This window comes from Puma concolor, chromosome B3 (genome assembly GCF_028749965.1).
Source record: "Puma concolor isolate L17-30 chromosome B3, mPumCon1.1.hap2, whole genome shotgun sequence".
NCBI lineage: Eukaryota > Metazoa > Chordata > Mammalia > Carnivora > Felidae > Puma > Puma concolor.
In genome coordinates, this window is record NC_141672.1 from 110,178,204 (window position 1) to 110,205,249 (window position 27,046).

General features: G+C 51.2%; 1 protein-coding gene across 2 annotated transcripts in view; it reads right to left on the reverse strand.

Moving 5' to 3' along the window:
* The window catches only part of MEGF11 (multiple EGF like domains 11), a 362,425-nt gene that overhangs the window by 331,888 nt on the left and 3,491 nt on the right, over positions 1–27,046 (reverse strand). The window contains exon 1 of one of the 2 annotated variants that reach the window (XM_086710991.1): positions 2,285–2,887. The exons of the other annotated variant lie outside the window; for it this stretch is intronic. The gene's annotated coding sequence lies outside the window, so the exon portion shown is untranslated. Of the gene's footprint in view, positions 1–2,284; positions 2,888–27,046 lie in introns of those variants that run through there. 2 annotated transcript variants of the gene reach the window in all.

Here is a 27,046-nt window from a genome sequence, read left to right on the forward strand (position 1 = left end):
GCTTTGGAAAACAGTCTGGCAGTTCCTCCGACGTTAACCACAGAGTTACCGTATGACCCGGCAGTTCTACTCCTACGTACACACTCCACGTAAATAAAAATACATTTCCATGCAAAAACTTGCACAAAAACTTCAAGGCTGTATTATTCCTGGAGTCAAAAAGCCGAAGTAGTCCCAGCATCCATCGTCTTGATGAACGGATTTTTAAAACTCCATACACTGGAGTATTACCCAGCAACAAAAAGGAACGAAGGACTAGTTCATGCTACGACAGGGATGAACCTTGAAAATGTTGTGCTAAGTGAAAGAAACCAGTCACAAAAAAAAAACCCATATATGATATGAACCCATGCATGTGAAATGTCCAGAACAGGCAAATCCATAGAGACAGAAGGTAGATTCGTGGTCACCAGGGGCTGGGGGAGACAGAATAAGGGTGACTGTGCAGGGGTAAGGCGTTCCTTTCTGGGATGATCGTGGTGATGGTGGCACAGCCCTGTGAATACACTAAATCCCACTGGATTATAATAAGATACTAAAAACCACTGAATTGTACGCTTAAATAGTGAATTGTATGGCATGTGTATTATATTTCAATAAAGCCATCACCAAAATTATTTTCATTTTAAAAATCACTTGCTGGGCACTTACTATGTGGGGAAGGGAGCAGCATAAGAAGGGCTGACCCCAGTAGCCTGAGCCCCGGGGCAGCCCTCTACTGAGGCTCGCTTACCATGGAGCACCTTCCTGCCACTATCGCAACCTCCCTCAAGATGTCAGCTCCCTGCTTGGCCCACAAAACACTGACCACGACCTCTTTCCTTGAATCAGTCAGCACGGAGTAAATTTAATCAACAACTAGGACCACTTTTACCTAGGGACGTAGTATACACGGCAGTTAAAAGCAGTCTCTAGAACAAGACCTCTTGGTATCAAATCCCAGCTCTGCCTGTTACCAGCTGGGTGACCTTGGACAAGTTACCTCACCTCTCTGAGCCTCGGTTTCGTCACCTGTAAAATGAAGGGACGCCAACATTATCTACCTCTTCAGGCTGTTGGATAGATTCAACGAATGAATACATATGAAGTGCCTGACATCGTGTAAGTTCTATACAAGGGTCGGCGAAACTATTTCCCGAGAGCGGGGAGTGACTCTCACGAATGGGGTGAGCGATGGGCAGGTCTTAACAAAGTTCAGTCAACAGCTCCAAACACCCATTTCTCCTGGAATTATGTGATTTTTCCCCAGCCCTCTCTCCCTTTAGCCAGAACATGTCAGCCCCTCTGCTCCCCACGGAAAAGGGTCTTTGCTCCCTCGAGTGCCAGAGGGCGTGGTCACCAGGAAGAACATGGCAGCGTGCTCTGACTGTCCTGGGGACCCTGGGACAGGGAGGCAGGTGTGCAGCAGGGAGAGGCCCCGGACGGCGGAGCAGCCGGCCAGAAGGGCCCGGCCCTGCCATCTGCTCCCCCAGTCGCAGTGAGTGGCCTGGCATGGATTCACACTTGCTCACAGCCCAGCCTCTCCCAAGCGCCCGTTAGGGAGCAGCTCGAAGGCCCAGCCCGCAGGACCCATTTCTTGTCACAGGGGAGAGGGGAGCGGCCCTGCCCAAAGGAGAGGCCTCTGCAGGGCCCTGGCCCAATGTACATACTCCCATTCTGCTTAAGAGTGGCGATAAAAACCAGCTCTCTCCCCAGGAAAGCGGTGGCCGAGGCGCCTGTTCAGGAGGCAACACGGCTTGGATAAGCCCCAGCGAGGAGCTGAGAGACGAGCGCTCGATGGGTGACATCGCCCTCCACGCCACCAGGCTCCCCACCAGGTTTGGGTAATCATTACTTTGTGTAATGCTTATTTTTGAGAGACAGACAGACAGACAGAGCAGGAGCGGGGGAGGGGCAGAGAGAGAGGGAGACACAGCATCCAAAGCAGGCTCCAGGCTCCGAGCTGTCAGCAAAGAGCCCGACGCGGGGCTCAAACCCACAAGCCGCAAGATCATGACCTGAGCCGACGTCGGACGCTTAGCCGACTAAGCCACCCAGGCGCCAGCCCCCCTGCCCCACCCCAGGTTTGGATCATTAAAATGCTTCCTTAATGACTGCTCTTTGGAAGCAGAGGCCCAGCGGGCTTGACCCGTCCGGTCACATCTGGTATGCGCACATCACACTGACACCCATCCTCACGCTTACATAAACACGCGGGCATATACTCACACTCACACATGCACACCACTGCTCACACACACACTTACACGTTCACACTCGCACACACGCGCACTCACACACATACCCGGAGGCAGCCCCTCGGCCCTCCAGGGCTCCGGGCTCTGCTGACAGCACAGGGGGCCAACGGGTCAGTCACAAGATTATTCTCCCACTTGCCAGGCTCTTGTCCTCCTTCAGAAAATTAGTACCTGGGCAGGATTCCCAGGGTGGTGGCGCGAATAGTGGAAAACACCCGGGTCCAGGGAGAGCTCTGAAAACCGCCATGCTGGAAGAAGGTTCCAAGGACGTCCGCAGCCCGCGGGGAATAAACATGGACAGCGGTGGGGAGGCAACATTTTCTTAGGTCGTCAGAAAACATGCCAGGGGTTCGCGGTTTATAGAGAATGTCTTCCTGCACTGTCTCATCGAGCCCTGCTGTACCACTAACCGGCCGAGGCATCGCGAGCCTCAGTTTCCTCGTGGAGTTGCCGTGAAGATTCAAGGAGATAATGCATGGAAATTGCTGGGCCCAGCGCCTGCCACATAGTAAGCCTCAGTAAGTGATAGCTTTTATCCTCGGTATTATTAATATTGGATATTAATATCAATAAATCCTACAGCAATCCTGTGAGGTGTTACTGTCTTCTCTCTGTACAAATGGAAACAGAAGATGATTTATGCCCGAGATCGCTTCTCCGCGTGGCAAAACCGGACTCAGGCCTTCCACCTCTAAGGAACACCTGCCACTGCTCCATGCCGACCGCTCACCTGGGACCTGCTTCTCCCAGCCTGGCCCCACAGCGTCCTCCTTCCCAGTTCATCCCACGGACGTGGTCTGTGTCCTACTGTCCCGGATGTGCTCGGAAACGGCTTTTCTACTTCTTTATCCCCATCCCCATCCCCTAAAGCCCCCAGGGAAGAGCTAACCCTGGCCCAGTTAGACAGCAAATCCTTTTATGCTCCAGATCCCCCTCTCTTAAGACCACGCGGACCAGCCACCCAACCTCCGGGATTGCCCCTTCCTCCCTGTCAGACTCTGTCCCCAAAACGCCTGCCGGGGAGGTGCGGTGGAGGCCACAAGACCCCAAGCCCAGGGGCTCATACAAGTTCCTGTTCCTGCTCTAGCCCCAGATCACCCTGAGACCTTGGGGTCAGTCACTTCCTATCTCTGGGCCTCGGTTTGCTCTCTGGCCAATGAGGGGCCAGAAAGGTCCTTCAAGCTATGACATCCTCTGAGGCTGGGAACCTGCATAAGATCTCAAAATCCAAGGCAGGCTAGTGGGGAAGATAATCTGGGACGAAGGAGCCTTTGAAATCGTATCACAGCAGGAAGGCTCTTGAGAAGATGCTGTACGCAGAGGGTGTTCAAGTAATAGAAGTCAATAAAGAGATGCTGCCCTTCCCTCAGGCTCATTGCAAGGCTGTCCCCACAGGAGCCCTCATAGACAGACAGACCCACTCCTCCTGCTATCCTAGGTATCCTTTTAGAGCTACTTGGGGGAGACTGTGGAGCTCCAGAGAAAGGGGCAGCCCGCTGGTGGGAGGGCCCACCCACTGACACCCACATACAGATACACACTAGAGAGGAGCCAGACCCAACAGGACAGGGAACCAGGCCAGGCAGGCCTGCCCCCAGAAATACGAGCTCCCCACACCAAAGCGGGGACCGCTCCCCGTGATCAGGCCAGCCGCCCCCCACAGACTGAACCATCTCCTACCGCAGCCGGCTGAGGGATCAGGGTTTATCAACCTCATATAATGTTCTTGCAGATTTTTCTTCCACACTTCTCCGCTCTGTCTGGGCCCCTCCTGAAATAGATTGCTGAAGTTCCCATGATCTCTGGCTTCCAGTTGGGTCTGGCCAACAGGGCAGCCCAGAAGTAAAAGCAGGGCAGGAAGAGAGTGAGCAGGGTCACTGCGATTTGGCCGAATCTCTTCTGGAAAGCCACATTCCTATCAGGCAGCCCTCTCTATGCAGTACCCTCCCCTAGTGCACGTGGCCCAGGGATGCTAACTGCTCCCCACGGTTGCTAGCCTCAGGGTGCTGCCCTATCCTTTGTCAGCTTTCCTAAACTTTGCCCATACCTTTGTAAACAGTCCCTTTGTTAAACACACATCAAATCAATTACCCAGCTTGAATGTGCCCCCCGCTTCCTGCCAGGACCCCAATACATCACAGAAGGAGAATGTTCTTGGCCCAATCATGATGACAGAATTGTCACGACCAGGAACAACAAAGTCGGGCAGAAACAGCTTTGGGGGTGCCTGGCCTTGTGGCTTCTCAGTACTGTGGAGCCCTCTGTGGTGAAGTCCCCAACCCAAATGCCCCTGCGGGACCCAGCCAGGAACATGAATGAGCCCAAGATTCCCAGGGGCCATGGCAACCCAGGCAGCACGAGACCCAGTAGAACAGGAGGCTGCCATTCAGCTCCCACCAAGGTTGCCAGGCAGGAACGCGGGTCTGGAGTTACCAATCTTCTAAGTATTCTAAGGAAATTGGAAATAACATGCTTTTATGTGAACTTTTCTCCTGGTTCATATGTTTTAAGAGCAAAATGTCAGCCAAACGCATCTACGGCCAACAGAGAGTTATTTGTTCCCCCTACTGGTTAGGCTGTAAGACTGAAATCCTATCTTCTAGGAAGACAGTTCAGAGGGACGACAGCTTTGGTGGCCCTGCAAGGCTGTACACTCCCAATCTCTGAGTCTCTGCCCTGGGGAAGGAAGAGGGCCGACAAGATCCTCCGGGGAAGAGGGCCCCCGGCAGAGCCCAGGCCATGGGGAGAGGCAGGCAGCAGGTGACAGTGAGGTCCACGGCCCCAGGTAGGGGACAATGAGCTGGCCTCTAACAGTTTCGGGTTATTTGGGGTTTGTGGGTTCATTTGTCCACTAGTTAGTTACCAAGCTCTGTTTGTCTTGAGGTCGCACTAAGTTCATGTGGAAGTGGCAGTGGCCCATACTCCCCATCCTGGCGAGGGAGCTGACGGCAGCTCCTGGGAGAGGGGGAAATTGGTGTCCTCACAAAAGCCCAGCGTCTGTCCTCCTTCAGGGACATCCAGTCACTGGGTGCTCAGGTGGCTGTATCTCAGAAAGGGCGTCTTATCCCTCCGGCTGCCTCCAGGACCAGCCAAGCTCCCAAATTTGCTTAGGAGAAGAAAACCTCTCCAGTAAGGAAGAGCCTCCAGCGAGACCTTCCTCAGCTTTCTTTTTTTTTTATTATTATTTTAATGTTTATTTGAGACAGAGAGAGACATAGCATGAGCGGAGGAGGGGTAGAGAGAAAGGGAGACACAGAATCTGAAGCAGGCTCCAGGCTGCGAGCTGTCAGCACAGAGCCCGAGGCGGGGCACGAACCCACGAGCCGTGAGGTCATGACCTGAGCCAAAGTTGGACGCTTAACCGACTGAGCCACCCAGGCACCCCAAGATGGTAAATTTTATGTTATGTGCACTTACCGCAAAAAAAATAAAAACTTCCCGCCCCCCCCCCCCCGCCCCCAGCCAGGGCTTGGTCTAGCTTACCAATGGAGTTCCATTAATATCCACACGATTGGGCATTTTTGGTGACGAGACTGGATAGTAATAAGAAATTATAATACTAATGATGACAGATGCCTTACATTTATGCCACGCTTTGAATTTTAGGAAGAAGAAATAATAAACCTAACAATAGTAATGATAGATGTCTTACATTTGTATAGCACTTTGAAGTGTGCAAAGCACTTTCACAGACTTAATTTCATATCATCTTCAAAATCCTCCTTATAAAAAGTTGGGGGGGGGAGAGTAGATGAAACAAGACAGGTGAAATGCAAATCACCAGTGAAGCAGGATAATATGGACATGGGGGCACACTATGCTGCTCTCTCTACTTGAGGATCTGTTTGAAATTTTCTGTTACAGTTTTTTAGGGGCCCCTGGGTGGCTCAGCCCATTAAGCATCCAACTTCGGCTCAGGTCATGATCTCACGGCTTGTGGGTTCGAGCCCCACGTCAGGCTCTGTGTTGACAGCTCAGAGCCTGGAGCCTGCTTCGGATTCTGTGTCTCCTTGTATCTCTGCCCCTCCCCCACTCACACTCTGTCTCTCTCCTCTCTCTCTCTCTCTCTCTCTCTCTCTCAAAAATAAATAAACGTTAAGAAAAATTTTTTAAGAAAAAAGTTTTTTAAAAAAACACTCTAATATGTCAGCAAAGTAAGAGGCATTATCAGCACCAGGTTTGTTTTTTAATCTAAAGAAACTGAAGCTCAGTCACTCAGTTTGTGTGGATCCACACGTTCAAGGTTAGAGAAGTAGCATCTCCACCCCCTGTCGAGTGCTCTCTTTCCTACCTCACTGTTGCCCAAAGTGGGTCCAACAAACACCGTTTCCTCAGAATGTTAACAGTTCTACAGAGACTAAGAAAAGATGGTTAAATAAGTTTAACAAAGGGTTAAACAAAGTATGCGAGTCCATTTCCTGCAGGACTTGTCAGAGCCTTTATAGGGCATTCTGTAGAAATAGTATTCCCTAGAACACTGCTTGGGAAACATCAAGGAGCGTTAGACCCACAGGTACAGAGGAGCCCTATTATGCACCCCAACCCCCCTCTGGCCCCCAGAGCAGGGCTTTCCAGAGATCAGAACCCTGGCCAAGTGTAACCCACGTGAAAGGATGTGCTGCAGATGAGCCCTGCCGGATATATGCAAGGTGCTGGGTGACAGAAGGAGATCAAACATAATCTGCCAAGGGAGCTGGGGACAACTATGGGGGTTATAAGGCCGCCAGACAATGACTGGGTCAGAACATGAGTGGTCACCAATGACAAGAGACACATACGAGGCCTTCCCCAGTCCTGGTCCTCCAGGCTCCCAAATTATGTCAGAGCCCCTTGAAACTTCACTTTGGAGGAGGGAGAGGGCTTGTGTTTCCTGCACTGGCTGCCCCTGGGCCTGAACAGATGCTCCAACCCTCTCCCGAGCCATGAACTGGGTTGCTGATTCAAGCTCTCTCTCTCTCCCTCCCTTGCCAGTCCTCTACCCCTGGACCCTTTAGTGCTTCTTTGGCAGTTTCACAGGCCCTTTGGGCGTCTATACTGATGCTTAATCACTAATGAAGCACAGGTTTTTTTCCATCTTCCTCTCCACCCTTCTCCCGCCCGGTAGTGAGGCTTTGGGCCAGAGAAGAGCAAGTAAGAGAAAATAGGACCTGCTTTGTGAAAGCTGGAAATGCATCTGTTTATTATCCTCAAATAACAACTACTTCTCATTGAGCACTTACTGTATGCCAGGCCCTGGGCTGGATAATCACCCACATACAAACTCCACAGCAACGCTAAGAGGTAGGGCCTGTTTTACATCCCATTTTGCAGACGGGCAAAGTGAGGCACCCAGAGAGGAAGGGATTTGGCCCATACCACCTAAATGAGGAGTGATACCGAGCTTTGAACCCAGGCAGGGCGAGTCTAGAGACCCTGCTCAGAACCATTACACTAAGCTGCCCCCAACCCCCGACAGGCGGTCCCCGGTCAGGAGCCTGCAGAGCTGGAACTCCCCGAGGGGCAGGTCTTGAGAGGCAAGAATGGCCCGGGGGCAGCCGGCCCAGAAGCACCAAGACCCCTAGACTGTAGAGACCGTCTCTAGCAACCCCAGCAATGTCCCAGAGCCACTGACTATCCATGTGCCTTTGTGCCCACCCCTCCACGCCCCGTCCTGGTCACCTGCCATTAAGAGGTCTTGACCTGTGTGCAGCAGCAACAGCCTGGTCAAGGCCTTGGGAGCTAGAATTAGTTGTGCTGTCAGACTTAGCATCTCAAGTCCCCAGGGAGGGGCACCTGGGGGGCTCATCGGTTAAGCATCCGACTCTTGATTTCAGCTCAGGTCATGATCTCGCGGTTTGTGGGTTTGAGTCCCACATCAGGCTCTGCGCTGACAGGGCAGAGTCTGCTTGGGATTGTCTCTCCCTCCTTCTCAGCTCCTTCCCTGCTCATGCTCACTCTCTCTCTTGCTCTTAAAATAAATAAATACACTTTAATATACACACACACACACACACACACACACACACACATAAAAGTAAAAATATAACAATAAAAATAAAGTCTCCAGGGAGCTCTGGGTAACCGCGTGCCATCCGAGCTCTGGCCTTCCCTTCACCCCAGCCTGTTGGCCCCCTCTAAAATACTGGGTTTCAGGGGCACCTGGGTGGCTCAGTTGGTTAAGCGTCCAGCTTCAGCTCAGGTCATGATCTCATAGTCCGTGAGTTCGAGCCCTGTGTCGGGCTCTGTGCTGACAGCCCAGAGCCTGGAACCTGCTTCGGATTCTGTCTCTCTCTTTCTCTCTCTCTCTGCCCCTCGCCTGCTCGCACTCTGTCTCTCTCGCTCTTTCAAAAAGTTAATAAACATTAAAAAATTACAAATATAAAAATAATAAAATAAAACACTGGCTTTCAAGCCTGGCTACCTGACCGGTACCCCAGTCCCGTAATGGTCTGAACTCTGACCAGTAAAGCCCACTTCACCTTACTGCCCCCAAGGGAATGGATTCTGACCTTTCCGCTTCCAGTCTCCGGTGAGGGTCTTGCTCCAAAAGAAATGAGCACCCGCGATGGGAAAGGAAGGACAGGAAGTTTACTTAAGGCAGTTGTCTGCGAGCCCCTATGCCAGCCACGTGCCACACTTCCTGCCTTATTTACTTAACCACCCAACCACCTTATGAGGTAAGCAACAGTGTCACCATTTTACAGATGAGGAAACTGAGGCTCAGGATGGTTCGGTAGCTGCACTAACGCTGCACGACAGGCAAGTTGAAGACCCTAACCGGGCTCGAAAGCTCCCAGAGAATACCATAATATGCCACCTTTGCGGTCAGCAGAGGCAGGTGTGACCCTGGAGGAGATAACACCACCTCCACTTCACACAGAGCTCACGCCCCAACGGGGTAGACCGCGCGCTCAAGTTCACCCAGCCGTTACTTACACCAGCTCAGGACATTCGATGTGCCAGGCACCTCGCTAGGCACTTAGCATGCATGATCGTATTTAATCCTCACCGCACTGTAAGAGAAGTACAATCAGGACTACTCTCTTTACAGATGGGGAAACTAAGGCTTACTGAGCTAAAACCAGCTCCCCAAAGTCACTGCGGTAAATGCCTGCCCAGCAGCCATGCCCCCTTCTTCATTCCCAGGGTGCCCCCCTTTTGTCCAGGTGCCCTCCCTCTCCCCTTATGACTCAGGGAAGCATAACCCACGTGAATTTGCATTAGTTGGGCCAATCATGGTAATCCCTGCCATCATGCCAGTGACTGGTTTAGGAAGGAGCATGTGACCCAGTTCTGCCAATCAGACATGAGGAAAGCCTGTTGGAGGGCTTCTGGGGAAAGTTTCCTTGCTCTTAAAAGGAGATGCCCCGTAAGAGATGGGCACCCCCTTTTCCCACTGGATGTCGTCATTTCTGAATGCGATGACTGGAACTATGGCAGCCATCTCACCACCATGAGGCGCTAGCACGACAACAAGTCGACATGCCGAGGAGAGCGGCCAGAGAGGTAGAAAGGACCTGGCTTCTTCTTGTTTAAGCCCTTGATGTTACACTTTTCTGTTACTTGCCTCCTAACTGACACAGCCAAAGGGAATGTGAACGTCCATCTCTCTGGCTCTAAACTCAAAACCAGATAGAGTCTAAGCCCAGAGCTTGTATCTGTAAGCTGCTCTAAAGATTGACTATCAGGCCGTCAACCTAGACAGACCCAGGATGGTTCCACCCCCTTGACCTTGGGCCTGCCTGGTTCAGTCCTGGGTAGAAGACACAAGCCAGGGCCCAGGGCCAGCCTGGCCACCCAACCGAAACTCCAAGCCGTGCAGAACGAGGACCCCAGGAAGGGCGCTCAGCAGACACCTCATAATGGGGGAAAGATCCTGGAGCCAGCCCCTGCCCCTTGGGAACCAAGTCTCGTTTCATTTTCCACTCCTACCGCCTTCCTCTGCCGCTGCCCCATAAATCTCCAGTTTATTAATCCTTTACATGAAGCAGTTGGTGCCGGATCCTGATTTACTCCCTGTTCATAAAACTCTGAGATATTAAAGGTGGAAATTACCCAGAAGGACACAGAGCCTCCGCTGGGGAGCCCCAGAGCAATTCCTGGCCCCGAACCAGGCCCTCTCTGCCCTTCCCGCCTTCAGAGCTCAGGATGTGGTGATGTCATTGCATTGTCCTCCCACCCAGCCAAGACATAAGGGGCTCTGCTCTGTACTCACACACCTCTCCGCCCCAACCCGGCACAGAGCAGGACAGGAGGCACCAGGTCTCCCTGAAAAACCCATCTCAGAGTCTCCTGCTTTTTGAGGGTTTGCCTCTCCTTAAATCCCTTTTGCTATATATGCCGGGCGGTGGCGGTGGGGGGGGGGGGGGGAATTGAGCTGGGGCAAAAAGTAGGAGCTGATTAAGACAATTCAAGTGCCAAAATCTGTAACAAATCCAGAGATAGCACCCGGAGGGAAAGTGGACCCTTTGTGTTAAATGACTTTACCCATCCAGGTGCTCAGAACACTGATGGTCTCTAAAATCCATCAGAGCCTGAGCCTCGTAACCAAAACCTGGGAAGGGTCTCAAGCCTGCTGAGACTCCCACATCTCATAGTATCCCCCCACCCCCCAACAACATTGTCTGCCAAATCCCACCTCTTCCCTAGAGGTCAGAGACAACCACAAGCAGTCGTCAGGATCTCATATCAAGGGCAAGGACGATTCCAGCTCAGTATACCAACATATCTTTAGCCAGACTATATGCCAGGGACACCAGTGGGTCCTGGGTCCCTGTCTGACCAAGTCCCTTCTCCTGAGGCTCTCGCCATGGTTTTAAAGTTAGAAGACTATAATCAGCAGGGTGTCAGGGGAGCAGAAACTCAGGTCACTTAGCCCAAAGGAGGGAGGGGGATTCAGGGAAGGCTTCCTGGAGGAGGCAGTGTCCGGGCTGAATTGGGAGGATGAGTAAGAGTCAGCCAGACTAAGGAAATAGGGAAGGGGGCTGCATCAGAAAACAGCAAGAGCAAAGGCATGGAGGTGCTGAGCAGCACTGTGCGTTCTGGGGATGGGGAGGACTAGAGGCAGATCGGTACTACCAAAGCATACAGTACAGGGTGGATTATGGAGAGCGGATCCGGAGAGGCAGTGGGGCCTTGACTGCTGGGCTGACGAGTTTTGACTTTATCCCAAGGGCCGTGGGGAACCATTAAAGGGTTTCCGATAGGACAGGTACGTGATCCAGTTTGCACTTTAGAAAGATCCCTCTGCCCACCATGTGGAGTATGGACCAGGGAGGGACCACAGGGAGGAGGGAGGCAGGCCGTCACAGGCAGAAGATGGAGATGGTCCGAGGCAAGGCAGAGGTCTCCTGAGCGAGGAGCAGCTCTTCGGTCTGGGGCACAAGCTATGTCGCCCTTAGTAGCACGGATGGGTCTGGATGGGACAACGTAGACAGGAGGCAGCCTGGGGGCCCCATGGGGGCCCTTCCCACTTCCTCTGCCCATTGACAACACTATCTGGGTGCCCCCAGCTGTTGGGGGCCTGGCACCTGTGTGCTGACCTCCATTCCTCTCATCACACTGGTTATTGAGTCCGTTCGTTCCCATCAGACGCGGTGCCTCGCGGACAGGGACCGTGTTTCCCTCATTCTTGACTAGTGCCCCTCAAAGCCTGGTGGGGGAAACTCCCCGAGTGTGGTGCCCAGTCTGCCCAGAGAAGGTGCGCTCCTGATAACAGGGGGCCTGAAGCCTTGTCTCCTTCCAAATCACGACCCCCCGCCCGCTGCCAGAGAAGACCGCCTGGCTGCCCAAACGATACTCTGAAGAGTGATGTTCTCTCCACCGCAGCTCCGGAAAAGGAAATTCGCAAGTGTGTTTTCAGTGCCTCACATGTGCCACTATCTCCAATTCTCAGGTAATCCTGCAGAGTAGCAACTGTTGCTCACATTTTACAGGTTAAGAAACTGGGCCCCAGAGCAGCTAAGCCACTCGCCCAGTTCCACCACTCACAGTCCGGGCCTGGAACCCCACGCTCCCGTGCAAAGTGCCCCGGCGTGCAGAGAGACCCAAGTGCGACCCCGGGTTACATCACCTCTCTGGCCTCAGTTTCCTCATCTGGATAGGGGGATAACAGGAGGACCTCCCTCACCGGGTGGTTTGAGAGAACTGAACGAGACGATCCTTAAAGAAGCCAGCACAGAGCTCCCTGCCACGCACAGCCATCACCCTGCATGGCTCAATGCTGTCTGGAGGGCAGGCTGCCTGCCCAGCGCTTCCTGCCTCCAGCCACTCTGTGGCCCCTTCCCGGGGACAGCAGGGAGCAGGGAGAGGCACACTCCTGAATGATTAAGCGAACCAATGATCCAATCTTCTTGTCCGGGTGGGTATAAATTACAGCAGGAAGCTTTTGGGGTAGGTGTCTTCCGTGGCATTAGATGGATCATTAATTATGTATTAAGTGTTTGAAAGGAAAAGACATCAGTAGCCTATAGGATGTATTTGCATGGTAACAGAGGATTGATTAGATGCAATATCTATACTGAGGGCTACTGGGATTTAGGTCCCGGGGCTTCACGGTGGTGGTAAATTACAGCCACAAAAATCTCTGCAATAGTAAATAATGGCGTCCCAACTGCTGGTGGGATTCTCCGTGCCTGCTGATGAGAGCCGCACAGCCACGCGGCAATGAGAGGGGGAGCAGGGCAGGGTCCGGGTCCCAACTGCTGTGGGTCCGGTTATCCAGGTGGGCGACCCCTCCCCCCCAGCGAGGCTCGGCTAGAAACACCTGCCCACCTCGGTCTGCGCATACTCCAGAGAGAGCCTCGAAGCTGCTTCCCAAACCCGGGTTTTGCTAAAGGTTCTTCCGCAATTCCCTCTGGGAGTTAGATGCTCGAGTAGAAAGAAAATGCAAGTAAGTGTTGCTTCTCAACCTGCAGGCTGTGTGTCCCCTTTTAATAAGGAGATAGGGAGGGGGTGGGAGGAGAGCCGCTCCCACCCCTGGAGAGATGAAGGCCACCAAAATCCCTGTAGCCTGGTGCGCAGCTGTGCCTCCCAGAGGCAGCAGGGACAGGCTCCTACCTGAGCCGCGGTGACGACTGTAACAGGCAACAGTAACGAGAGCTTATGCTGTGCCAGGCCAGGTCTAAGCCCACGGCACGGATTAACTCACGTATGCCCCAAAGCAGCTCTGTGCAATAGGTGCTATCATAACCCATTGTACAGATGAGTAAACTGAGGCACAGAGAGCATTGCTCACTCCTGCACCTCCTTCAGGCTATTATACAAACGTCACCTCCCTAACCACTCTATTTTAAACTGCCACCCCGGGGCGCCTAGGTGGCTCAGTCGGTGGGACGTCCGACTTCGGCTCAGGTCATGATCTCGCGGTTTGTGAGTTCGAGCCCCGCGTCGGGCTCTGTGCTGGCAGCTCGGAGCCTGGCGCCTGCTTCAGATTCTGTGTCTCCCTCCTCTCTGCCCTTCCCCTGCTCATGCTCTGTCTCCCTCTGTCTCTCAAAAATGAATAAATGTAAGAAAAAAAAACTATAAACTGCCACCCGACCCACCCCATCACCTCCCCCTTCCCGCTTTTCTCCACATCCCTTGTCACCTTCAAACATGCTCCACGGCCTGCTACCTTATTTTGGTTTTAGTCTGGCTCCCCCCACTAGAATGCAAGCCCCTCAAGGGGCAGATTTTGGTCTGCTCGTCTTGTATCGCTTACTGCTACATCCTCAATAGCTAAAACAAACCAGGCACATATCATGTGTTCAATAAACATTTCATCACTTGCCCAAGGTCACCCAGCTTTTAAATGGCAGAGCTGGGGTTCAAACCCCAGGCACTCCGGTCCCGATCCAGTGCTCTGAGTCACCATGCCTCACCCAGGAAGAACATTCTCCTTTCTGGTTACGACACGTATGGGTGTCCTGGGGGGACCCAGCCTCCCTACCACTGAATGAAACGCCATGGGCAGTAGTGATCTCTGAGCCTTTTCTGTTCCCCTGCTCTGAGTTGGGAATTCCAGGGCCTCTGGGCACAGCTCACATCTGACTCTTTGTTCGTAATGACAAGTAGGCCTGAAAACGGACACCCTCCAAATAATCTGTGTTAGGGACTGAGTGTTTGTGTTCCCCCAAATTTCACGTGTTAAAGCCCTAACCCCCAGTGTGGCTATATTTGGAGTAAGAAAGAAGCTAAGGTCATAGGGTGAGGCTCTAATCTGGTAGGATTAGTGTCCTTATAAGAAAAAACGCCAGCACAAGCTTGTGAGCCTTTCTCTCTGTCTCTCTTTCGGTCACTCTCCTTCCCCATCCCACTCTCCCCTGCCCCTTCTGTCTCTTCCGGTCTCCTTCCCCCTCCCTCCCTGACAGGGAGCATATACCCGGGAAAAGTGAGCACACCGTGAGAAGGCAGCCAGGAAGAGAGCTCCAGAAGCCAAAGCAGCCAGAATCTTGATCTTGGACCTCCAGCCTCCAGAGCGGAGAGAAAATGAATTTCTGTCATTTAAACCAGCCTAGCTACGGTCTTTTGTTACGGCAGCCCAAGCAGACTCATACAGCCTGTCCTAGCTGCGTGGATCTCGCACCTGCTCGAGAATGCTGGTGGCTGCCCGCTCCCTGCAGGGTACTGTCCACGCTCCAGCACCTGGTCCCAATAGTGGACTAATCGATTGACTAACGGCAGCTGGGCCAGGCCCTGTCTGGGCACCTTCCCAGATCTGCTCGGTCCCACCTGCTTCCTGGAGCGCCAGCCTTCTCCACGGTGAGTCAGTGGCTCCACTCAGCCTGGCCACAGACAACCCTCATGTCTAAGCAACCGGCTTTCTTGCCTCACGAAGCTGTGGCCGGCTGACATTTGCTCTTCCTCCTTCCTTGCCTCACTTTCCTTTTCCTCTCGCTCACCTCACCCTGAGACTGCACCCCCCCCACCCCACCCCCCGCCCTGGAAAGCACTAGCACCAATTTTTGCCTCAAACTCTGTTTTCTGGGGAACTCCAGAGCTGTTCAGCCACAGATGTCCCTTGATGCCCAGTGGGGCCCTGCTTAAAGACATACAAGAGAAGATGAATTACTTGGCTTTGAGAAGGAAACCAGATACTGCTGACCCTTTGATCAGGAGAAAGAAGGGACCTGGATCCCTGGAGGCACAGACAAGGAATCTCCTGTTGCCATGCTGCCCCTGCAAATGTTTCCACCCAAGTGTCCTGGGGACTTGACTTCCTAAAAAACGCTAAAGGGATTCAAGGCTGCTGCCTGTTGCCTGTTCCTGGTCTAAAGAGCGTCTGACCAACAATTTATACTAGAGTGTAAAAGACATACCCAAGAGGGGAGCCTGGGTGGCTCAGTCGGTTAAGCGTCCGACTTCGGCTCAGGTCACGATCTCACAGTATGTGAGTTCGAGCCCCGCGTCGGGCTCTGTGCTGACTGCTCAGAGCCTGGAGCCTGTTTCAGATTCTGTGTCTCCCTCTCTCTCTGACCCTCCCCCGTTCATGCTCTGTCTCTCTCTGTCTCAAAAATAAATAAACGTTAAAAAAAAAAATTAAAAAAAAAAAAAAGACATACCCAAGAACCTCTGTTTTCTAATGGACCCCATGGGGACTGGAGATGCTAACATTCACGGGGTCTTTATTATGTTCTAGGCACCGAGCTAAGCCCTTTACCTATGCTGGTCATTTAATCTTCCCAGCAACCCCTTGTACTATTGTTAGTTTTACACAGATAAGAAAAAGGGCTCTCAGACAACCTAGAACTTGTAGGTAACTTGCCCAAGACCATGCAGCCAGGACTCCAACTCATATCTAAAAGAGGGAATGTCGAGTATGGTGATGGCCCATAAAGAAGATGCTTGAGGGGCACATCTTCCCGGTGGAGAAGCTTTTTGGGTTGGTAGTCTGTGCAACATCAGAAATACCATTAATTATGCATTAGGTGTTTGAAAAGAAGAGACATCTTTGCTCCTTGGTCGTCCATCCAGCCCTGGCCTCCCGGTCCAACCCCAGTCAAGGATGAGTATAGAGGTGCTGAAACATCCAAGGTGGCCCTTCCTTTTCATCCCCCCAGGGGCACAGCAGGGGGAGCCCGAGAGGCAGGCAACACGGCACAAGCTGGACTGTTATCTGTCCCTCGTATGAGATGCCACAGTTGACTGGGAGCGGGAAGCAATTACCCACGGAGTAAGAAAGTCTTCTTCTTCCCGAGGCTGCACTTCCCAGGGTCCCAGGGCCTTGTCCCCACGGAACCGGCCCCCCTTCCAAACGGAGGGGAAAACAGCTTCCGTCCTCCCCAGGTCCCCGATTCTGCGAGAGTGTTCTGGACCAGAAAGAATAAAAGAAAAAAGCCGCAATTCTTAACATAATGACCTTCAAGAAGAGCAACTACATTTTACCTTGAAAACCGCAGAACCGAAAGCAGTCGGTGCAGACGATGCAAATGATATGCATGTAATATGCAAACGTGGATGCAAATGACCCGAGAGCAGGCCGGAGGGGGGCACCCAGGGAGCCTCTAGAGGGAAGTAGAGGGAGCCCAGGGAGAGCAATTAGGAAGGGGCCAGGGGCCTGAAGTCAGCGGCTGGGGAGCGTTTTGGGGGGGCGAGCATCTTAAAGAGAGCCCCAGGTTCTCTGTGAACCTTCCCAACCCCAACAGAGCTCTTCCGGTCCCACCAGCCGGGCACGACATACCCACCGGCGCACCGGCTCACGCACACAACCACTGTCACCACAGACACACACATTAGAGCACAACACGCACGCTCACAGAGACGCACACGGTCACGGAAACACCGACACACGGACTCACAGACATTCGCAAACACAAAGGCACACGGACTCCCTCACGTACTTGCCCACTGTGCCACACACTCAAACACCCGAGTGGAAACGCGGACGCCTACCAACACACACAGAAAACGCACCAACACAGACGCAGAGACCCACACGCAAGCACAGACACACACAGATCCAGCCTGACCCAGGGCAGCCAGTCAGACAAATCCTTCTGGAAAGGAAAGAGACCTCGATGTACGGAGCGCCTGCTCTCGCGCCGGACGTGATGCGGGAACTTGATTCCTTATTTTATCTTCACAAAGCAATATTAGGAAACAGGGGGTGATTATCCCAGTGCTTACTGACAAGGAAGAAAGAGCCCGTAGGCGAACCGGCAGCCCCAGTAAGCCGCGGGACCCAACCTCCTGTAGTCCCACAAGGCTGCAACATTCTCCCCTCCCCGCCCAGCGGAGCCTCCCCTGGATAGGACACAGAAGTTGCTGTGAAGTGTACCCCCCTCCCCCTCTTGGTCCTCCCCAACCGGGCCTTAACCCAGCCAGCTCCCTCAGAGACACTCCCACCCTTCCCTCACTTCAGCTAGGGTGTGCTCCACGCTACAACCCACATTCATTCTGGAAATCTACCAGATTCTGGAAATCTACCAGAGGGTGCAAGGAAATCGTTCCTTTCAACCCAAATGGGAGAGAAGACTGGATTTTCAGCAGCTGCCTGTCTGAGAGAACGTTCACACGAGAAGAATGATGCTCTCCTGCAAAGTATACAAACTTTAAATGCCACCCTGCCCACCCCTTCCTACAAACACACACTCAAAAAGAAATGTGCTTTTCAGGGCCAGGATGAGTAAGATTTCTAAGATTTCTCGCTTCCTGCCGTTAAGTCACTGTGCCCCCTTGGGCGAGTCATCCCCCTCCCCCATCCCACGGTCCCAGTGTCCTAACTTGCCTAGGAGACATAGGACAAGCTGATTCCCAAGTCCCCTTCCGTCTCCCTGATAGCACAAGAGTATGGAGCTGACAGTTGTCCCTCAGTGTTCCCCAGAACCGTCCCCCACCGGCCTTTGAGACTCACTGCTGATGCCGGGATCCAAGAGCCTCTAGGACCTGGACCTCCACCAGGGAAGGATCAGACACAGCTCCAGGGTCAGGATTTACCCACCATCCCCAGGCCTCTGGCCTCCCAACCGGAGACATTCTACATCTACATCCCCCTGGTAACCTCGAGAGTCTCAGAAGGAAGGTCAGCTGGGAGCGGGGGAATCTTAAAATACAATAAAGCCGTGATTATCGGAGCGAGCCAAAATTCCAAATTGTTGGTTTTGAGTGTATTTAGGGCCTCGGCCTCCCTTTCCAAATTAATATTCATGGAGACTGGCATGCCATTTATTTGCATATGTAGATTGTTGCTCATCTACAGCAGGATAAAAAGTTTTGGGTTGTTTTTAATTATTGTACTTATTCTCAGCTTGGATGATTAAACCAGGCAGGTCAGGCAGGGGAAGGGCATGTCCCAAGGGCAGAAGTGGGTTTTAATTTTTGCTCTGAGTAAAGGTGGGACCTAGATATACAGGAGTAAGTCGCCCTTACCCCGACCCACAGAATCAATTCCAGAACAGCACTCTGGGGTCATCCCATTAAGCCCCTACCTCAGGAAGCCTGACCATCTCACACATACCCACACAAGCCACTGGGACACCAAGCCTGCCACCAGCACTCAAAGTCACTGTTGCAAGGCAGACACCAGGTTTAGGGTATGACTTTGGGCAAGTAACTCAAAGTCTCCGAGCCCCGGTTTCTGACAACAATAATTTGCTTTGCAAAGTTGTCGTAAAACACAAAGTAGACAATTGTGGAGACGGATGGTAGCAATGGTCATGCACTATCATGAATGTACTTAATTCCACGGAACTCTACACTTAAAGATGGTTAAGATGGTAAATTTTTTTTTTAATTTTTTTTTTCAACGTTTTTTATTTATTTTTGGGACAGAGAGAGACAGAGCATGAACGGGGGAGGGGCAGAGAGAGAGGGAGACACAGAATCGGAAACAGGCTCCAGGCTCCGAGCCATCAGCCCAGAGCCCAACGCGGGGCTCGAACTCACGGACCGCGAGATCGTGACCTGGCTGAAGTCGGACGCTTAACCGACTGCGCCACCCAGGCGCCCCAAGATGGTAAATTTTTAAAAATATTTTTAATGCTTATTTATTTTTAAGAGACAGAGACAGAGTGCGAGTGGGGGAGGGGCAGAAAGCGAGGGAGACACAGAATCTGAAGCAGGTTCCAGGCTCCGAGCCGTCAGCACGGAGCCCGACGCGGGGCTCGAACTCACAAACTGCGAGATCATGACCTGAGCCAAAATCTGCCGCTTACCGCTTAACCAATGGAGCCACCCAGGCGCCCCAAGATGGTAAATTTTATGTTATGTGCACTTACCGCAATAAAAATGATTTTAAAAAAAACCAGAAAGTTGAAAATAAATGCACCCAAAACCTACTTGCTCAAGTGTGAAATGCTAAAAAAGGTAATGGTTAAGGTATCTCACCTGCAGTAACAAGCATATGCACCTCCCAGGCGCCTTCAGGGAAGGTTCTATCCCCTGGCACTGCTATCTAAAGCCTCCTGAGGATCTGAGGGCCATTATTAAGTTCTATCCTGCTCTTTACTGGCTCCGCTCCTCTTTTTTGCACAGATAACATGTCTTCACTGCTACCAGAAAGCTCTGAGTCCACTGTGAGAATCCAGAGGCTCCCGCTTACTCCAAAGTCCTTGTACTCTAATCGCTCAAAGCACCCTGCCACCTGAAAAGTGTCTGTAGGCGGGGAGGCAGTGCAGCCTGGTGGGACGCTGACCGGTCAGTCTCTCTGAGCCTCAACCTTCTCACCTGTACGATGGGGAGAATACCTACCTCTATTCTACGAACCTCTTGAAATAACAGCACATAACAAAGGTTCAGAACATGGTTTGTAGTACGTTGATTGCTGGCCAACTAGCCGCAACTCTCGCATTAACTCTTTCAGACCACTGGGGGCGCTATGCAGAGTGCTCAACAGTTCTCAAGCAGGGGTTCCGTAGGCATCGTAAGAATCGGTGTTGTGTTTTCACTTCAAAGACCAAGCAGAGACACTCAGTCTCTACGCCCAGCTTTGCACCAGGGTCTGCTGTTGCACTAGAATTAAATAGAGCTCCTTTAATTGTGCCATTAGCCTTAACGAGAAAAAAAGCAGCATCCTAACACACAAATGCTTTTGTGCCAAGTGCCAGCCAAATGACCCCTCGGCAGGTTGTAGGGACAAAGGTCTCACTGTCATTCCAGCTGAGAAATGTAATGGGACAGGTGAGTCACCACAGGGCACATGGCGGAGGAAGCAGCCAAAATGCCCCATGCAGCCAAAACCACAATCTGTAGCAAGGGGTGATTTAACCTTAATGGAAAAACAGCATCTATCACATCAAATTAATATTGTTAATCTGAATGTTATTGGCTTTGTAGTTTGCATTTTAATTTATAAACTTGTTTGGAGTTTAATATTGTATAAAGTCATAAGCATAAGTTATGTATGCCTAGTTTTATATTTATATATATTTAAATATTATTATATTAATAACAAGACAATATTAGAGGTCTGTAGGAAGCCTTCTCCCCATTTAAAGTGGAACCATCTGTCATTTCTCAGGTTTTAAAACCACTGGCCTAAAAATTAATGCAGAAACAAACGTGGGGAATAGTTAAGGTCTTTAAAAAATCAGACTTATTGGAGGCGACTGGGTGGCTCAGTCAGTTGATGTCTGACTCTTGATTTCTGCTCAAGTCATGATCTCACGGTTCGTGGGATTGAGCCCTGTGCTGGGTTCTGTGCTGACAGTGCAGAGACTGCTTGGGATTCTCTCTGTCCCTGCCACACCCCCGCCTCTCTCCAACTAAAATAAATAATTTTTTTAAAAATAAAGTTTATTGGTCATTTCCTTCTATGCTGGATGGGGAGAGGGGCAGCTTGGCTGAGAAGAAACTGCAACAGAACAGGTGAAGGTTAAGAGACTGGCTCAAGGTCATTCACAAGTCAACCACGGCACACAGAATTCCTGCGCTGGATGGCAGGAAGGTCTCCGGAACCCTGCGTGAATGAACTCCTTACTCATTTGCTCCTGAAACATCTTATTTTTCACTGGACAAGCCATAAAGGCTGATAGAGAAGCAGGCTTCCTCCGCACCCCAGCTCCGCTCTCTCCCCACTCAGGGCCAAAGTTGCATCCAAGTCACGGGAAAGGTAGGTCCCTCCTCCCAGCTCCCAGCAGCACCAGCGGCTCCCAGCTCAAAGTGCTCCAAGAATGCGTGGAATAAAAGATTTCCTGTCTATTATGCAGGGACACTGGGCTTAGCGCAAAGAAGCTGCCACCCACAGATCTCTCCAGAACCCACCTCCTTGCCACCTCAGACGGCAGCATCACCAAAGGGTAGAGACACTGAGCCCAGCCCAGCTTCAAAATAAACCAGTTTCGAGGGGCTGGCTCATTAGGGAGGTGTGACCGACCCAAGAGGAGCCCAGGGGAAGGGAACTGGCCAGCGTGCGGTCAAGGGCTCAGTTATGTAGTGAAGACAAGAGAGTTGCAAGAACCCAGAGCAGAGGCAGATGGACGAGTGATGGCCGAGATGGCAGCCCCCTACAGGGTGGGGGGCCACAGCTGAACTGTGCCAGCCGGGTGGGACCTGACTGAGCAATGATTTCAGCCAGTGGCACCGGCCGTGAGAAGGACGGCAGTGTTTCTAAGGCAGTGGAGAGGCTGAAGATGAGGAGTCTCACCTCCTCCCAAGCTCCCCTCCATGTCTCCATTGCCACCTTCTTGCGGATCCTCAGACGTACCGGCCGAGTTCTTGCCCAGGGTCTTTGTCCTCGCTGTTCTGCCCCGTGTCCTCTGCCCCCGATATCCACATGGCATCCTTCCCCGCAGGCTCTGCTCCAATGTCCCCATCGGAGGGGTCTCCCCTGACCACACTGCATAGAATAGCAGCGTCTCATCGCCAGACATACCCCTTTACTTTGCTATCTGTCTCCATTATAACCATCACGAAGTATATTATATAACGTGTTTGTCTTTTTTTAACCATCTGTCTCCCCTCAGTTCCATACAAGCGCCATGAAGGCAAAGACTTTGTTTTGCTCCCTGCTATGGTGAGCACGTGGTCAACGTTCGGTATTTGTAGAATGAATGAATGAATGAATGAATGAACGAACGAACGGGAGCACAGAGGATGGAAGAATGCCCGTCTTAACTCCCGGGGCTGGCACACTCCTCCAGCAGACCGCGCCGCTGCTGATAAATCAGCAGCGTCTTCCTTCCACAGGTAACACCTGAGACACACAGCGGGCGTGGTGGCAGGTAAGGGTGGGTGGATCCAAAGGGTCGGATGGGGGAAAGGAAGGGCAGAGGAGTTAGCAAAACCTGGCTCAGGCCCGGCTGGATCCCACTAGCAGAATGTTTTATGCTCTAAAGGAATCTCTAGTCCAAGCTTGAAGGCGGCAGAAAAGACAGTAAAGGGGAAGAGGTGTGCGATCAATCTAACACGACCTAACAGGAGGGGCAGGTCCTCGGGAAAAGAGTCACAGGAGACGTCAGAGTTTTAAAAGCCCCCAAACACACGCTCGGGACAAAAGACGGTCTGAGTCTCATCAGAGACAGCAGACAGGAGGAGGCAGGTGGACAGAGCGAAGAGGGAAAAGGGTCTGGGAGGACAGAGCACACGGCAAGGTCGGGAGAACCTCACGGAGATATATGAGATAGAGCACAGAGGAAAGAGCTTGATCCTGACCTTTTCTCTGCCTCCCGCTGGCTGAGTTAGCTTGGCAAGACACTTCACCTCTCCCAGCCTCCATTTTCTCATCAGTAAAATGACAACAATAATCCCAACACCCCGGCGGGGTCGGGGCGGGGGGGAGTTGGTTACAAGGCTGACTCAAAACAGTTCGTTAAAAAAAAAAATCGCCTAGGGGCGCCTGGGTGGCGCAGTCGGTTAAGCGTCCGACTTCAGCCAGGTCACGATCTCGCGGTCCGGGAGTTCGAGCCCCGCGTCAGGCTCTGGGCTGATGGCTCGGAGCCTGTTTCCGATTCTGTGTCTCCCTCTCTCTCTGCCCCCTCCCCGTTCATGCTCTGTCTCTCTCTGTCCCAAAAATAAATAAACGTTGAAAAAAAAAAAAAATCGCCTAAAGTAGGACCCGACATAGAGCAGACATTCATCAACTTTAGCCTCTTCCCTAAAATGAAGTTAAGGAAAAAAGAGTAAAGATGAACTGACTTTTGGGGTAAATCATCTTATTTCCCCCATTCCTGTGATTTACTAATTCAATAAACAGTCACGGAAGTGCGCTATGCTCGCTGGCCAGAATGCTGGGTGCAAAGCAGGGTCCACCCCCCACCCCCCATCTCAGACCTCGATGCTCTTACATCCAACGTTTATTTATTTTTGGGACATAGAGAGACAGAGCATAAACGGGGGAGGGGCAGAGAGAGAGGGAGACACAGAATCGGAAACAGGCTCCAGGCTCTGAGCCATCAGCCCAGAGCCTGACGCGGGGCTCGAACTCACGGACAGCGAGATCGTGACCTGGCTGAAGTCGGACGCTTAACCGATTGCGCCACCCAGGCGCCCCTCGATGCTCTTACATCCAGTTGGGAAAGAGATGGGCAGAACTGGAAGCAGAGTCCACCGGAGTTGGTGAATCCTAGAAGGTAAGGATGGCGAGACAGGATGCAGCGGCTTGTGGAAGCTTTCAAATGTCTATTTGAGGACTTTGGGCTGCATCCAGTGAACAGTACGGAAAAAAATAGAAGGTAACGTGTGGAATGTAAACAGTGTTTCGGGATGACTTTAGGACGTTTTAGGGCGGGAGGCTGAGAGATGGCACCCCCAAGGAACGCTGGTGTGTCTGCAGCCCTGGATTCCAGACTCATTGCCACCTCTGCCTTAGAATTGTAAGCTCTACTATTTGCAGAGGTCCACAGACTGCTCCTTGAGACCTGCGTCCCTGTGCCCTCCCATGCGCTGTGCCCGGAGGATGGCAGACCAGAGCAGGAGACCGGGGGTGCTGCCCAGCGTGAGGTGGAAAGACCTTGAACAGAGGGGATGTCTCACGTCGGAAAGGAGGACTTCTACCCAAGAACCGTAAGAAAGAAAGTTGGTGCGTGAATATTGGAAATAGAGGAAGGGAGTGGGCATCCAAAGTGCTGCTGAGGTTTTGAGCCCAAGCATCATCTGGGAAGGTGGTGGTGCCAACAGCATAAATGAAGAATCCAGAAGCGCAGATGGCTTGAGACATGAGAGGACATCAGATTTCATTTTAGGCATATAAATTTTACAATGGCAGCCAGATACCCAATAATAATAAGGATAACAATGTCTAATCGGCACCTGAAACGTAGTAGGAGACGTGGAGACTGATGGGTCATCCTGGATCGGAAACCAGGAATCCAAGATTGGCGAGGAAGCCACTCTGCCCTGCCTCCTAGAACCACAACTGTTCTATAACCACGACCATATTTGGATGATCAAAGACACTATGATTGTAGGGATACGATCTCATCTTGGCCAAACGGTCCCATTTTACCACTGAAAAAAAGAAAAGCAAGAGGGAGCAAGTTAGGCAGAGAGAGCTTATAACCCATCCATACTTAAATGTTAGAGTTCCAGTATGCATTCTGAACCACCGCCTCCAGGAAGCCTTCCCTAACTACTGTGGCTCCCACTGATGTCATGCTCCTCCTACCACGGTTGGTCTGCAAGCCATAGTTATTTATCTACTCTCTGGTCTGTTCTCTGATTATTTGACAGCCTCGTCCTCTCGTGTCTCCTGCACTAGATTACAATTCTTTTGATGTCAGAGATCAACTCTTCAGATAATCTACTTCTTGTACACCAATTAACTGTAATATGGAGTTGATTCAGATTTATATTCCCAATAAGTCCCCATTGCACAGAGGAGTAAACTGAGGCACAAAGAACTCAAAGGCCTTGCCTAAGGTCACAAGGCTAAAAAGCAGACAGACAATTCAACCCAGGTCTTAAACTCTCTAACAGGCACTGTTGATTGCTTTCTTTTTTCCAAAAGCATCCCTCTCTGAGGCCCAACACACAAATCAAGATTGTTCTAGACCAGTTATGGTGATCTTCTTCTCCTGCCTATGGTTGGTGTACATGGTCATGTGATTTGCAATTCCGGCCAATGAGACATGAGACGAGAGGGAAAGTCTCGGAGGGGCTTTTCGGAAAGGTTCCCCTCCTGCCTTTTCTGCCTCTGCTCCTTATTGTAAGGGTGTAATATCTGGAGCTGTTGCAACCATCTTGTGACATCATAAACAAGGAAAGATGAAAAGAATCTAGATCTTGATGATGCTGCTGAAGCACTGAAAGAAACAAGCTCCAGGCAAACAGAGCCCATACCTCTTATAATGGGAGATACTAAGTTCCTTACTGTTCCAGCCAGTTGGGCTCAAGTTTTCTGCTATTCACAACCCAGAGTGACACCCAGGCTAATCGAGGGCTCTTGTCCCTACAGGTACCCGAGCCAAGCATTATGGGAGATATATAACAAGTAACAGTCCTGGTCCCTCTCCTCATTGTGCTTGTCCCAAGATTGGACAATCAATAAGTGTTCGATCTATATTTGATTAATTCTCCCTTTGCTCACCAGTTCCAGGGACTATATTCCCTGAAAGCATCTTTCTTCCCTTTATCAAACCCCACTGATTATCTGCAGGTTTCAGCCTCATGATTTGACTCCGGTCTCAACATCACTGACCAGGTCCTTCCCTGTAGTGTCCCCCCACCTCTGATGATCAAGCTAAAAGCAAGGTACTTGCGCTTGGCCCAGAGAGACCATCAGTGAAACTCCGCATTCCTAAATATTTGTTCTTTGAAATGTCTTTCTCAATTATATCTCACCCAAATGTTTGAGAGTCGGGCTGAATTCCAACTTCCTGCTCCAGAACAGACATGTTGAGCCTGCATAATTACTGCAGCCAGCTTTATTTGCTATAAAAACATAGATTTTTTTTTTTTTGCTCCTTCTCAACTGTAAAATAATCAATAAATAGGATCCAGATGAAAAATGCCAGCATTTAGGAAAACAACCCTTTTATGGTTCTTTTCTTTGGAGTCTAATTAACACATTGGGGATAAAATGTGCTATTACATTTACCCAACCAAGCTAAGTTGAAACATAAACCCTCCTTTCCTCCCGCTGAGATATAGCTGCACATCAGAAATATAGGTGAAACAGACAGTTTCAAAACATTCTGAAATGTTCAACAAACAGATCTGTAAACCTGTGATGTGGACTTCCTCCAGCCCCTCCCTGCTCACGCTGGCTATTCAATTTTCTTTTCTCTCTCCTCTAAGAACACATTGCATAGTTACCGTCATAGGAAACACAGACAGTCCCATTAGCAGAAGAAGCAATCTCTCGGACTTTCTTTCTTTTAAATAAAGAATACATGCCTTTTTGGACACTGACCACCCAGGCCATGAAAGTTTCATGAAGGGTTCTCAAAGCAGATGACACCTTTTCAATTATAACCGCTGCTATAATAAACCCCCACAGAGCCACGGGGCATGGAGTCTACATCCAACACATGATACCTATTTATTCCCTAATTATATTGCAATATATCCTCTGTGTGTGTGCTGATGAAGATAAAATATTCTTTTAATTCTATGGCCTCCTGGGGGGGGGGGGGCGGGAGGGGATTACACAGAGGCAAATTCTGGGAGTTCCTAGAGCTAAATCACAGCCTTTGTCCCAGGTTCCTCTACTGCATAAGCTCAAGAAAAATCTCTCACTTTCCCTTGTTCTATCACAGTGGTTCTCAAAGTGTGGTCCCGGACCACGAGCATCAGCACCACCTGGGAACTCATTACAGACCGAAATCACCGGCCCATTCTGGGCCCACTGAATCAGAAACCTTGGGGGTGGAGCCTAGCAATCTGTGTTTACAGGAGCCTTCCATATTGAAGTCTGAGAACCACTGGTCTACAAAACAAGAAGGCAAGAGCATCATTTTAAATTGAATCAGAGATCA